This window comes from Marmota flaviventris, chromosome 2 (assembly GCF_047511675.1).
Source record: "Marmota flaviventris isolate mMarFla1 chromosome 2, mMarFla1.hap1, whole genome shotgun sequence".
Taxonomy (NCBI): Eukaryota; Metazoa; Chordata; class Mammalia; order Rodentia; family Sciuridae; genus Marmota; species Marmota flaviventris.
The window spans coordinates 128,140,361-128,152,155 of record NC_092499.1 but is presented as its reverse complement, the minus strand read 5'-3'; the positions used below and the strand labels follow the sequence as shown (position 1 = coordinate 128,152,155).

Genomic DNA, 11,795 nt, shown 5'->3' with positions numbered 1-11,795 from the left:
CCTGTGATCACTATTTTAGTAAAATCTCTGTGTATTGTTGTGGTCTCGTCTACGATTTGTAGGAGAAGTCTCTCTTGTTTTTTGTTTGTTAATTTGTTTCTTTGTTTTTGTTTTATTCCTGTGTGAATCCCCACATGCTCATGGTAGAGCTTATTTTATCCTGTGTCAAGGATTCATAATTTGACTCTTGCCAATTTTAAGTGAATAATGAGTGCATACCTCTTTTATTTTTCCACAAAGTTGCTAACACCAGTGAAGACTTCTGTGTCTAGGTTTTCTAGAGGTTGATCCACCAAATATGGCTGCTTGAAAATACCTTCCTGTTGGCCTGCAGACAATCATGTTCTGCTATCTTGGTGTCACTTGGGATGCAGGTGTCTGCCTTAGGATATCCAGGAGAATGGTGTGATATCTGCCTCTCAGTCCAGGATTATCCAATAGCCTCATTTCTGGTCTACCATAGTTAGCACTTGATGGGGAGCATAGATGGTGATGTGTTTCCCCAGTGTGGACTTGTCAACTTCTCGTAACAGTTTATACATGGCTGTAACTTCCCACACAAAATAGATGTAATTACTTTGAAAATATGCCACTAGATGCTAAGTTGATTCAAAGTTTTGAGGAAATCCCAGCCCAATCCCTTTTCTTTTGTGTACATATAAACTGGAGGGCTTTTTTAAGTTGGACAGGCCTAAAGTGGTTTCTTTAGTAATTTCAATTTTTATGGTGTTGAAAGCCTATTGGGAATTTAGGAAATCATTCTAGAGTTTCAAAATCTGTTTCTTTCAGTGATTTATTTAGAGGCTTTGACTATAAGGCCTAAAAATTTGTTGTTGTTGTTTTTTTTTTGTTTTTTGGTACTGGGAATGGAAGTTAGAGGCACTTAACCACTGCACCATACCCTCAGGTCTTTTTATCTTTTATTTTGAGACAGGACTTCCCTAAGTTGCTGAGGATCTTGGTAAATTGCTGAGGCTGGCTTTGAATTTGCAATCCTCCTGTCTCACCCTCCCAATTTGTTGGGATTATTGGTGTGTGCAACCATGCCCAGGTTACACCCACAATTTTGTATCCGAGTTCAACAGAAACTTTCCATTACCAGAAAACTCCACAATTGTTAATGAGTAGTGAGGGTCTTTAAACACATGCAGCTCTCTTACAGTTTTCAATAAATCTCTGGCTTTTTCATAGAGTATTGACCTGGTGCACAATTTTTTGTTTGCATACTTGAGTCTTACTTAGGCATACTTTTTAATCCTTGACAGGACAAGTGTTTGAGTGTCTTAATAGTGTTGCTTACACATAATAATAAGCAGAACTAGCCATCAACAAATAATCCACAAATTTCTAAGATTCCATGGGTAAATTTCAGGTGACTTAATCCCTTGCTACAGATTCTGGAAATGAAGTATGAAAGATTTTAACTCCCTGAGGGAAAACTTTACTGCAGTACTGCTACCCTGCCTATATATCAGGATGCTACCACTCAAAAGCAAACAAGAGCTGAGTTTTTTTCCCCAGGGGTGTACAGAAAAAGGCATCTTTTAAATTTAGTACTGAGAAACACTCATAGGATTTTGTAACATTTAATATAGTGTAGGAGCTAGGTAATTATGGGTGGATGTACTGAACAATATCATTTACTGCCTGTAAGCCATGAATAAATCTGTACTCATCAAAATCACATAATCACATTTTTATTGGAAGGATTGGTGTATTCTAATGTGACTAACATGTTAAATTAATTTTGGTTTAAATTTATTTGAACAACTGCTGGTTGCCCTTTCGAGCTTCCTCCTTTAGAAAATACTGCTTTAAATTTGAAGATATATGCTGTGTTTCTAGTTTAATCCATGTAAACTATATGTTCTTAGTCCTTCTTGGCATACCTAGACTTAAGGATTCACTTTTCATAGACTGTGAGAGGCAGTTGTTGTTGAACGTATTATTTCTTTCCCAGAAGTGCCATCTACAACTCTTCAGAATGCTCCAGAAAAACTTGTATATCCATTAGTTCTGGAGAGAAGTTTACTTGGGCTTTTAGTTTCTACAAAATGTTACAGCCTGAGAAGTATACTGATCACTTTGGCATATATAGGAATTTTTTTGTGTTTTAAAGTCACAGCTGATATTCCAATGTCTGGAACAAGAATCTATACTGAGCTTCATTTGATACCCGTTTGAACATAGTTGACATCTTAGCTTTTTCCTCCCTGTTTTATTAATTTTAGTGAATAAATAGCACCTGGGTTCCAAGGAAACCAACCATTTATTTCCAACTGTCAACTGTACCAGGAGCACCTCTGGGGAAATCTGTAAGAACCCCTAGTTCTAATCTGCCCTTTCTTTCTTCCCTAACATCTAAGAAGTATACCTCCAACTGGACGTTTCCCACTCTTTCTTTGGACGATAATTGTTCTTCTTACAGTAAGTGCACTGGTTTTTCCTAGGATGGGCTTGCCTTGTTCAATAGGTTTTCTTTTTTGTATCCTCCTTTTCCTCCACAATTCAGACTCAATACAGCTGTTTGGTGATTGCCTCCTTGCTTCAGGCACTGTGTTCTGTTGTTGAAAATCATATCTATTGGTTGATAGGAACTCATTCAAATGGTACTATCTTTCTTTTATTGTTTCTTTCAAATATCTGGAGCACTCTGTTTTATGAAAGTCTCATTTATCATATGTTAATTATCCAGTCTTTCTGAATGTACATCTCAATAATGACAGATGGCTTGATAAATTCTTCCCCTAAACACAAAAGAGTTCTTGTCAGGCTGTTGAAAGTACCCTTGTATTTTACAAACATGGTTCTGTTTTCATAATTTCCAGTCTCATTCCTGCCAGAATGCAATAACAATTATGACTTAATAGGGCCCTATCTTCTGCCTTACTTAGGTCCCATACTGATTCAACTCTAAGGAATGCCTTAATAACCTGCAAGATAGTGGCAGTATCCTCCACAAAGATCCTGTGAATATTCTCTCTGACTTTTTTGAAGACTATTAGCTCTTCATTGATATCATTTATACCAGACTCCCTGGTATGAATGATATAGAGAAGGAAAGTTTATTTTGACTCATGGTTTCAGATGTTTCATCCATGGTTGATCAATTTCATGTTCTGGGCTTGAAGTGAGGCAGAACATGATAGCAAATGTTTGCCAGAAGAAATCAGTCAGTTCATGGCAGCCAAGAAGTGGAGAGAAATAGATAGTATTAGGAGGAGTTAGGGATAGATGTCCCCTAAGTGACCTTTACCAGAATGTGCCCCAGCTCTCTGTAGCGTCCACCACCTTCCAGTTGTTCTTTAAGGTGTTAATGGATTAATCTACTGATAATATCAAAATTTTCATGATCCAGTTACTTCAAAAAAGCCCCATCTCTTGCCATTGCTGTATTAAGGATAATGATTGCAACACATGAACTTTTGGGAGACTTTCCAGTTGTAAACTTTACTCTGCCTCTGGATCCCCAAAGCTATGCCATCTCACAATTCAAATTTCAGGCCATTAACAAGAGTCTTCATTGTCTACAAAGTTCCAGCATTGTTCAAGAGTCCACATTCAAGATCTTCTCTGGGACACAGCAAACTCTTAGCTGTAAGCCCTTGTAAAAATTAAAAGAAATTACATAGACTCAATATGCAGTTGCATAAAGTAACATTCCCATTTCAAAAGGGATAAATAGAAGCCTAGAAAGAAGGTACAAAAGCAATATGAATACTTAGCAGGACCTATATTCAGTCCTTGGCACAACATGCCGTTTCCAATGCTTGTGGTAGTTAATTCTGTGCCTGAAAGGGCTGGATTATCCCTGCCCCTACTGCCTTTATGCCTGCAGCCAATATGACTTTTATCACCAGCTGGCCCTGATCACTGCTGCAGGTTTTTTCATTAGATGTTACATGTTCCTGGCATCTCTGAATTCTTGGGGTCTCCAATGTTACTTCAGCTTCAGCTTCAGCTTCACTCTAACAGATTCACTTATTTCCTTAACCCTGACAAACATTGCCTTGTCTCACAACCTTTCTTTGAAATCTCCATGATGCCATTTTCAACTCTAGTCCTGCTAATGCATCATTTTAAGATTTACCAATACCAAAGAAAGAGCTCAGAGGATTCAATGGATAGGTATTGACTTTTTATTACCCATCCCTCAGTGAGAACAGGATGGAATGCAGTTGAGAGTTGGTTGCACTGCTTCTATAAGCAGAGGGGAATATATATACTATAATATATATACTATAGAGTTTTCCTTGTATCCCTGCAAGCTTTTCAAGGCATTGAGTAGTGCTTAACCCAATATTTCATTCCTTCAATTCTTAGAAGCCTTTAATGGCTCCATAATCTCATACCAAACTGTGTCTTCCATGAAGCTCTTGAGACAGGGCTCTGGAACACATTGCATTCATATCTTAAAAACAGCAGAATAAGAAGCAAGGACCAATCAGCAAGCACTATAGATAGTGAAGATAGCATTATTTTGTTTAGACTCTTGGGTTAAAATATGAGAGGTGTTATGATTTTAGTCCTGTTCTGTTTTATTCAAGTCCATTTCATCTCATTTTTAAATTATCCTACACAGGGAAGTCCTTGTGATGTAGTCACAGGGTGCACAGAGCAAATTCAATAGTCAGTCGAGTGCAACTTTTATTACCCATTACAGGAATAGATTACTTGTTGATAACCTATGGAGAATATTACAAATGTTTCATAGTCACCAATAATGGTAAATTAGCCCCATGAGGCAGTATACAGCCTAGTGTATGATCTTGTGCTAGTAAATTAGCTTGCACAGCAAGCTTGCCTGGAAAAAATATACCATACCAATCTAGCTGTTTGCACTTCATGAGTATAGAAAGAATAAGACACCTCTGGAATAAAATACAACTGTGGTAATCTGATTTTCTTAGCTGATGGCACCTGTTTTAGTCAATGTTTTATTATTGTGACTAAAAGACCTGAAAGAACAGCTTAGAAAATGAAAAATTTATTTTTGCTCATAGTTGCAGAGTATTTAATTAGCCATAATGTTGCTGTGACTAAAAGACCTGACAAGAACAACACAGAGGGCCTGGGGATGTGGCTCAAGCGGTAGCGCACTTGCCTGGCATGTGTGGGGCGCTGGGTTCGATCCTCAGCACCACATACTAATAAAATAAAAAAGATGTTGTGTCCGCTGAGAACTAAAAAATAAATATTGAAAAATTCTCTCTCTCTCTCTCAAAAAAAAAAAAAAACACGGAGTAAAATTTTATTTAAGGCTCACAGTTTCAGGATTCTCAGTGCATAGATGGACTGTATAGCTCTAAGCCTGATATTAAACAGAACATTATGGCAGAAAGGGCTTTGCAGAGGAAAGCTGCTCAGAACTTAGCAACCGGGAAACAGAGAGAGAGAGCTCCACTTAAAATATATAAATCACAAAGGCATGCCCCTCTCCAGGACCTACTTTGTCTAGATATACCCTACCTACAGTTACCACACTGTTAATCCATATCAGTAGATTAGACCAGTAATTAGGTTATACTTGTCATAATCATTTTATCTCTGAATGTTCTTAAGGCCTATATCAACAGTACATTTACACATGAGCTTTTGGAGGTACCTTATATTCAAACCATAATATTATGGATAACATCACCCATAGTTGTATGGGTCAGGTTTCCAACTCAGTAGGATTTACTTGTAAATTTTGACATTTGCCCCGAGCCATAGGGACACTCAGTCTAATCATCAGACTTTTACTTGTATGGCCCATGGCCAACTAATATTCCTTGTCTCCCATATGTTGTCTTCAGGAACCAGAAGTTGTTACCTATGCCCCATGTTAGTTTTAGAAAAGTTTTTGCTGGTATTGTCCTTTATTTGTAACCTTAACACTGGAAGCCATGAGCTGATAAACATAAACAAACAAACAAAATACTGCAGGCTTCTGTTGTCTGGATTTCTCATTCTTAGAGGACTAGTTCCTCAGGCAGACCACTACCCTACATAGAGTTACTCTCAGTTCTTAAGGCCCATATCAACAGTACATTCATTCTTTCAATTAATACAGCTTCTGTTGGATTTTGTAAAAGCTAAGAAATCCACAATGTGCCCTGGCCTTGAGCCCCTTGTTGTATATTGGACTGAAGTTTTCTTTCCTAATGTGTCTTTGGTTTTTGTATCAGGGTGACACTGGCTTCTTAGAATGAATTTTGCAATGTTACCTCCTTTTCTATTTCATGGAATAATTTGATGAGGATTGGTATTCATTGGGTTCTGGACATTTCTTTGTTGTAAGTCTTCTGATGGCTGTTTTAATTTTACTACTTAAAATTGATCTGTTAAAGTTTTCTGTATCCTCCTATTTCCATTTTGGTAGGTTATATGTGACTGGGAATTTGTCAGTATTTTCAAGTTATTTTGGAGTATATAGCATTTTTAATATAATTTCTGATGATTCTCTGGATTTCAGTAGTGTCTGTGGTGATATTGCCTTTTTCATCTAGAATTTTGATAAAAACTGAATTTTTCCTTCTTTAGTTTGACTAAAGGTTTATCAATTTTTTTGTCGTTTCAAAAAACCAACTCATTGTTGATCCTTTCTACTGTTTTTAATCTCAATTTCATTGATTTTGGCTGTGATTTAAATTACTTCTTGTCTTTTACTGATTTCTATGTTAGTTTGTTATTTGTTTTCTTGGGCCTTGGGATGTAATTTTAGATTATTTGTTTGATATCCCTCTATTCTTTTAATGTATGAGCTTAATTCTATTAAGTATCTTCTTAGAACCTCCTTTATATTGGCCCAGAGATTTTGATATGTTTATCACTATTCTCATTTACTTCTAAGAATTTATTTCTCCCATGATTTCTTCTGATCTCCATTGATCATTCAAAAGCATATTATTTAATCTCCAGGTGTTAGAGTGTTAGCTCTTTTTTGTTCTTTTTAGTTTTACATGAGAGTAAAATATTCTTCTTGTTTTCTTATTGTTGATTTCTAATTTTGACCCATTATGATCTGATAGAATGCAAGGTATTATCACTATTTTTTTATGTTTGGCAAGATTTGTTTTGTGACTTAATATATAGTCTCTTTTAGAAAATGTTTCACGTGCTGCTTTAGAAGAAAGTGAATTCAGTTGTTGATGGATGAAATATTCTGTGAATGTATGTTCGGTCCCTAACATTAATTTTATTTTTAGTTCTGTGGAATATTTACTTGTTTTTTGTTTACATGATCTATCCAGTTGTGAGTGAGGCATTTTTCAGTCACCCAATATTGTTGGTTTTTGGTCTATTTGATTCTTAATGTTGAGAAGAGTTTGTTAGGTGTACATAAATGCTCTATTGTTCGGGGCATACATATTTATGATCATCAAATCTTGTTGTATGATTCCCTTAAGCTCTATGAAATGACTGTCTTTTCTTATTAATGTTGGCTTAAAGTCCACATTGTCTGATATGAGAATAGCCACCTCTGCTTATTTATGAGACTCATGTGAATAGTATGTTCAATACTACATATTGAACTAATACTGTTTTTTCCCATTCCTTCACCTTCAGTCTATGGATGCCTTTGCATGTGAGGTCAGTCTTTTACAGACAGCATATTGTTGGGTCTGAGTACCACATCCCCAGTCTGACTCCCTGAAAACATAAAAGATACGAATTCTCACAACCTGCACAACCACCTGTGAGCAGATTTCACAGAGGTTCATCTGATAATGAGAATTTTCAGAAAGATGACATTGCAAGCATCCCAAAGTCACACTGCATCTTAGGACAAGAACACAACATCCTGTTTCCACAAGTTATCCTGAATAGAAGTTAGAGGTCAAAGGAAGAATGGTGCAGATCAGAACCTGTTGTTACATTGAGTCTTCTTAGAAACTAAAATTCTAGGTTCTCATACATTTGTATTATAAAGTATATGAGTTTATTCCTCATTAAATATATTCATCATGGAACACAAAGGCCTATTCCATATCACATGTACCCAAATACGTATTACTCAGAGAAGCAGGAGGACAGATCTAAACACTTAATGAAAACTTAAATACATCTACATTTGCAGTACTCTTCATAATGTGGCTTCTATGATCACTATCCACATGAGTAGCAAAATAAAGGCAAAGTAGAAGTATATATAGGATTGGTATGGATTGAAGAAATGAACTTGACATGTAGCTTTAAAGGGAGTATTGCTTACTTTTCTAAGTTTGGGGGCAAAAATACTAAATACACAGATTTTTCTGTCTTTACAAAGCTAGCACTCTAGTGCAGTCATCCAAGTAGCATTTTGTCATTTTTGTTTTCCTTCTGAATGATTTTTTTAAACCATAGTTTGTTAAACTAGTATTCCATATATATTGAGAGATTTTACAATTATTTCTATATTACTTTTTAGGACTCTTATCAGTGGCTGTAAATCTAGCCATATCCTATTTTGGTTAGAGTGGATTTGATCCTAGGGGTTTACAATTTGCTTTTCATGGGTGTTGCAGTTTAGATATGAGGTGTCCCCCAAAACCTCATGTGTAAGTCAGTGCAAGAAATTTCACAGGTGAAATGATTAGATTGTAGGAGCTTTCACCTAATCAGTGTATCAGTCCACTGATGGATTATCTGGAGAATAACTATAGGCAGGTATGGTGTGGCTGGAGGAGGTGTCAGTGGGGGCATGACATTGGGGTTCATGTTTTGTCCCAGGTTAGTGGACAACTCTGTCTCCTCCAGCCTCTCCCCCTTTGTCTCTCTCTCCTCTCCTTTCATATCCTCTAATTTCCTCTCTCTACCCTTCCTTGTTGTCATGTCCTGAACTGCATTCTTCAGCCACACAGTTTTTACCATGATGATCTACCCCACTTTTGGCCCCTAGCTATGGAGTTAGCCAATTGTGGACTTATTCTCTGAAACCATGAGCCAAAATAAACCTTTCCTATTCTAATTGTTTTTCACAGGTATTTTGGTCACAGGAATGTAAAAGCTAATCAAAATGATGGGATTCTTCTTTATCCTGGTAAATGAACTCATGCCATGATGTCTCATCCATGTCAAGTTTCATTTACATAGGAAACTTATTTCTATAAGAGATACCCTTTTGGATTTACTATAATCTGTGTTCACTTTATTCCTACTAAGATAGACACTGTCTAAGAGAACCTTTACCAGAAAATAAGTTATTGTTATGTTATGTTATGTGTGTTGGCAAGGTGAAGTGCATAGTAGGCAACATAATAGATTATTAATTGCTAGATCCCAGTGAGAAGAGGGTAGCATGCCCCACAGTGTTTAGCAGAAGTGAGGAAGTCAGACATAATCCACAAAAAGAGGAGCAGTGAATAAAGGGAGAAACCAGAGATACCAATGAGCTATAGCCCTCATTGTAGTGCAGGATATTTCCTGAGCAGGTTTCTCAGGGAGAGTCGTAATTGATGATTTCCAGCAAGCAAGCACATTTTATGTTGAGTCACACTGTGTATGAGAAGTAGTCACGGCGATATTTCACCATCCATGTAGGGAATGGGAGCGAATAGACCAGTAAACTGCAACATCTACCTGTCCCCCAGGAAGTGGTCATCAGGAGTTAGTTGTATGGAGTGATGCAATATAAATATATACATTACTATATGCTCATACCAGAAATTTGTTTTATTCATCCATGAAACAGTTTGTAGTTCTTTCCTCCTCCAAGCTATTTAGTGGAGGAAGAAGAGAAATACAATCTGTTTCATGGAAGAATAAGTCAAATCTCCATAATGAGCAAGTTATATATGTATTCAAAATGGATATCAAGGCAACGTAAAACTATTAGCATTCACTACAGTTTTTTTTTTGTACTAGAAATTGAACCCAAGGGTACTTAACCACTGATCCCCATCCTCAGCTCTTTTTTGTGTTTTATTTTGAGAGTTGCTTAGGGCCTTGCTAAATTGCTGAAGCTGTTTTTGAACTCTTAAGCCTCCTGCCTCAGCCTCCTGAGCCATTGGGATTACAGGCATGCACCACTGTGCACCATGCCCGGGCACATTCACTACTTTTAAACAGGAAATTCTAATAGTTAACTAATTACTCTGTCTTTAATCCCAGGTGGAAGGTTAATAGATTTGGTCAATTTATATGAAAACATATTTTAGAATGTTTTCTAAATAATAGATAATAATATTGAGAGGTGAGACTTCATAAATCATAGAATCACTGAGAAATGGTCAATTACAGAGAAAAGGGAAGTATTCCATTGATTCTACAGTGTACATTTCCACTTCTTTCTAATGGAGATACATCTTGATATTGACAGAAACACTGTTGTTTAGAAGGCTCATCACGTATTGTGATTATGCTCATGTCCACATAAAGGAATTTGGTCTAAAAATCTTACTTGTTGAAAAACAAATTATAAATCATTTTTAACTTATGGCCACTAATACACACACCCCTCTTGTATTATCACCTTCTGGTGGTACAATAAAATCAGAAGTTGCAGAAGTAGTGTCAGTAGATTAGAAAGAATTTCACAGAGATTAGCACAAGCCTCTCAAGAAATACCCAGTCACCTATGCTTCTGATTAACAGAGAGAATGGTAAGATGGAGAATGTCAAGGATAAGATGAGTTAATATGTGCTTCATGAGAGTTTCATCTGAAAGAAAGGCAATTTTAAAACTTTTAAAAATATTATATCTATGTGTTTTTTCATCTCATGTAATCATAGGAGTGATGCAAGATAAATATCTATATTATTATAAGCTCAAAATGGTTATTTTCATAAGATTTGAGATAAAACTAAGTTACCTGGGCATTGTTGTACATGTCTATAATTTCAGCAACTTGGTGGAGAGATAGGAAGGTCAAAAGTTCAAGTCCTCATTGTCAAGTTAAACCCTGTCTCAACTTAAAAAAATAGAAAATGATGGGGCTGGGGCTATAGCTCTGTGGTAGACACTTGCCTTCCATGTGTGAGGCTCTGGGTTTGGTTCTAGCACCACATAAAAATAAATAAAGAGGATTTCTGTCTTCACCCTGTATGGTGGCACACACCTCTCCCTCACCTAGCCCCGGTCGGACCCAGCTCCCACCCCTGTGCGGAACTGTGAGGCTGCTCATTCCCCTGGAGATGCTGCAATGATGGCGACCATAGCAGGTGATGCAGCCTACTTCCAGAGGGGCAGTCTGCTCTGGTTCACAGTCATCACCCTCTCCTTTGGCGACAACTCGTGTGATGTCCTCTGGTCTCAGAGTGTCCCTTATCAGAGACTTGGACCCCTGGGCTACTTCACTCAGTGTTTGGTGAACCACCATCACACCCTCCTGCATAATGGGTATTGGCTTGCCTGGCTGATTCACATGGGAGAGTCCTTATATGCCATGGTATTGTGCAAGTATAAAGGAATCAGACAGTTGGGCTCAACTACTCTGGTTCCTGCAGACTTTCCTCTTTGGGATAGCATCTCTCTCCATCTTGATTGCTTACAGGCCAAAGCGCCAAAAACACAGTTAAAGGAGATAGTGAAAATTTTCTCTCCACTTTTACATTCAGAATCTCTTTTGGGGGGTGCTATGTTTACTTGATGATCTTTCTACATTCTAAAAGTATCTGTTCTACAAAGGTATTTAAGACCCTCTCAATGTTCATTTTTCTTCCATATGTTCTAGTTGAGCTTGAGTAGACTAGTTGTTACCTGAGAAAGAAAGAAGAAAAAATTCTGGCTTTCCAAGTTCTGCAGAAAACTTGAATGACAACAGACTTGCAGCTTCCCTCTCTGAGGCCCTTGGCTGTTCTGATCCCTCTTTGTCTTTAGGGCTGAAGTG

The 11,795-nt window shown here is 37.2% G+C and overlaps 1 pseudogene; it reads left to right on the top strand.

Moving 5' to 3' along the window:
- The first annotated feature begins 11,111 nt into the window (after positions 1-11,111).
- On the top strand, positions 11,112-11,484 carry LOC114104780 (transmembrane protein 254 pseudogene; annotated as a pseudogene).
- Positions 11,485-11,795: the final 311 nt, after the last annotated feature.